This window comes from Cebus imitator, unplaced genomic scaffold (genome assembly GCF_001604975.1).
Source record: "Cebus imitator isolate Cc_AM_T3 unplaced genomic scaffold, Cebus_imitator-1.0 Scaffold5, whole genome shotgun sequence".
Lineage (NCBI taxonomy): Eukaryota > Metazoa > Chordata > Mammalia > Primates > Cebidae > Cebus > Cebus imitator.
The window spans coordinates 13008373-13011892 of NW_016107320.1; the positions used below are offsets into that span (position 1 = coordinate 13008373).

At 40.9% G+C, this 3520-nt stretch overlaps 1 protein-coding gene across 15 annotated transcripts in view; it reads right to left on the reverse strand.

Annotated features, from left to right (window-relative positions):
• NSD3 (nuclear receptor binding SET domain protein 3) overlaps nucleotides 1–3520 on the reverse strand; it is a 115307-nt gene that overhangs the window by 73655 nt on the left and 38132 nt on the right. The gene's annotated exons all lie outside the window — the stretch shown is intronic.

A 3520-nucleotide genomic window follows, 5' to 3' on the forward strand; every position in this document is an offset into this window, starting at 1 on the left:
AAAAAAAAAAAAAAGGAAAAAAGATTAGTAATATACATCAAATCTGTCAGAATTTCAAACCCTTAATAATATTACCTAAATAAATTTCAAAAACATTGAGTAAAATCATAGTCCCTAAAAGAACAAAAGACTAATGTTAACATTAAAGTTGGAAAGAAAATTTTAAGGTAATAAATTGTGTATTTTTATTTCACTTTCTGAATGACTTAAGTTCATAACTTTAAAAATAAAAAATATGGGCTGGGCACAGTGGCTCACACCTGTAAGCCTAGCACTTTGGGAGCCTGAGGTGGGTGGATCACCTAAGTTCAGGGGTTCGAGACCAGCCTGGCCAACACGGCAAAACCTCGTCTCTACTAAAAATACAAAAATTAGCTGGGCATGGTGGCGCACGCCTGTAATCCCAGCTACTCGGGAGACTGAGGCAGGAGAATTGATTGAATCCAGGAGCCGGAGGTTACAGTGGGCCGAGACTGCGCCACTGCACTCCAGCCTGGGTGACCGAGTGAGACTCCGTCTCAAAAAATAAATAAATAAAAATAGAAAATGTGTACAAAGAGAATATTTTGCATATAAAGAGTTCTATGAATTTTAAGGCCTAATGCTCTGAGTCTAGAGAACCAAATCTGATACTTTAGTGTTCATGGGACTGATCCAGTCACTCTGCCTTTTTTTTTTTTTTTTTTTTTTTTTTGAGACGAAGTCTCGCTCTGTGACCAGGCTGGAGTGCAGTGGTGCGATGTCAGCTCACTGCAACCTCTGCCTCCCAGGTTCAAGCAATTCCCCCGCCTCAGCCTCCCGAGTAGCTAGGACTACAGGCGCGTGCCACCATCCTGGCTAATTTTTTGTATTTTTTAGTAGAGTCAGGATTTTACCATGTTGACTAGGATGGTCTCGATCTCCTAATCTCATGATCCACCCACCTTGGCCTCCCAAAGTGCTGGGATTACAGGCGTGAGCCACAGTGCCCAGCTCACTCTGCTTTTTATAAGTAGAAATGGCAAGCTAAGGGTTAATAAGACTCTGCCTTGGTGGATTAGCCCACTGAGGTGCTGATGGGAGACCAATGACTGTTTGAATAATAGAGCCTATGCTCACATGCCTGAGGCATTCCACCTGCCAAGGGGGAAGACATACAGAAACATTGCCACATGTTTCTGATTTGGTGGGAGGAAAAACAGCTCACGAAGATTTTTTAAATATACAATTTCAGTAGTGATCTCAGGTCTCCTGCTGCCTAGATGTTTGGACACATTTTCATCGTTGAGAAGATACACTTAGGTTGTTTCAAATAACAGCCACTCTTCAGAAGTCCAAACAGCTTGGAATTAGGGAGAAACACTTACACATCAAGTACTAAGAAGAAAGTAGCAGATGAAATCTTAAAATATTGTGTTTTTTGTTTGTTTTTGAGACAGTCTCACTCCATCAACCAGGCTGGAGTACAGTGGTTCGATCTTGGCTCACTGCAACCCCCATCTCCCAGGTTCAAGGGATTCCAATGCCTCGGCCTCCCAAGTAGCTGGGATTATAGGCACCCACCACCACACCCAGCTAATTTTTTTGTATTTTTAGTAGAGTCAGGGTTTCACCATGTTTTCCAGGCTGGTTTCGAACTCCCGACCTCAAGTGATCCCCTGCCTCAGCCTCCCAAAATGCTGATATTACAGAGGGAGCCACCACGCCTGGCCTTAAACATGGAACTCAACTATAGGAGGTTTTGTTTGCTCAAAAAAGAACCTATGAGTGGGCTTTTAAGGAACATAACAACAAAGTAAAGTAAAAGAAAAAATCTACATAGAAGCAAATCCAGCTCCAGGAGAATAATATGATTCTTCTCCAGGAATACAGTTTTCATTAGGTCTCCCTGGGGCATCTGGGGGAGGGAAGTTGTTCAGTGAAGTCAGTGGGCTCTTCTTTGAGCTTCCCTTTCACTTCTCCGTCCTCTACAATGCTAAACACCAAGGTCTGGGACCCCTATGGACAACCAGTAAGCATAGGGTACTGCATATTAAAACACTGAAAACAACTGCCCTGAAGGAAGCACTGTAGATCTTCAAGTTAAGGAAATCTAATTTAAAAACATAAGCAGTAATGAAACATTAATTTATATGCATCTCTAGCTTAGCAAAACCATGACATTAACGATAGGCAAGAGCCGTGGGAGCTCTGGCTTTGAAGGTCTGTGGTCAGAATGGAGTACAACTTCTATAACTGCCTCCTTGTGTGATACAATCCAATTAATCAAAATTCAACTAACAAAAACTTACCTCTTCACTTCTTTGAAGGAAGGGAAGAGAGAAGGAAGGAGAAAGGGAGGGAGAGGGAGACAGAGAGAAGAGAGAGGGGGAGAGAGAAGAAAGAAGGGGGGAGAGAGGAGAAAGGGAAAGAAGAAGGGAAGAATGGAAGATGGAAAAGACAGGAGGTAGGTGAGTGATGGAGAGAGGTAGGAATGGGTCAGAGAGGAGAGAAGGGCAGAGGGAAGGAGAGGAAAAGGAAGCGAGGGAGAGCAAGAGAGAGAAGGAACAGGAAAAAAATCCTGGATTTCCTGCCAAGACTTAACTTTCAGGCAGTTTTGAAAGTAACATTCCAGGCAGTCAATGCCACTTTCTACAGCTATACTTTTGGTCAAAATTGATGTTCCTTTACCCCAAGCTATTGTAAGATCCTAAATAATCAAATAATAAATTTTGGTCATCATGATTCAATGAAAAGGAAAATGAACTAAAACCCTTAAATTAAAATCTAAATATTCTAATCCTTAGCTGTAACAGTTAACTGAAGGTTTAGGTGATACAAAGAACTAGGTATAGCAGATATCCAACAAAGACAGAACTGGATTTAGAATCTCATTGCAAAATGACTACTAGAAACATCACTGATAAGAGCAGGCATCTCTACTTTTCATTCATTGCCATACCTTCAATTCTTAGGGCATTGCCAGCATATAGTAGGAGGAGTATTTCACCAACATTTGTTAATGAATAAAAATAAGAAAACTATAGAAAAATGAGAGAACATATTGAAATGTCACATGTGGACTTGTGAGAGTCTAGAACCATTGTGACCTTTACTCCAGAAAAACATCATATGAGTTGTATGAAGTAAGAGAAGCCAGCTACCAAAGAAAAGATGAGTTGGTAAGAAATAAACATTTCTTTAAACTGACAATAAATGAACATATTCAGGCATGACACATATAAAAGCGGATAGCTGTCACAAAAATAGTTTTCCCAAGTCAAAGTTTAGAAAACATTTGCAATTCATATTATGAACTCTTCATTTAAGCCCAATTATTTGTTACATAATTATCACTATATTATTGCTAAGCAAATTCATGCTGAAACCTCAGATATTAAAAAATTCAGCAGCATGTAGCTTAAGTTACTTATAAAGGATGATTTTTAGGCCGGGCGCGGTGGCTCACGCCTGTAATCCCAGCACTTTGGGAGGCCGAGGTGGGTGGATCACGAGGTCAAGAGATCGAGACCATCCTGGCCAACATGGTGAAACCCCGTCT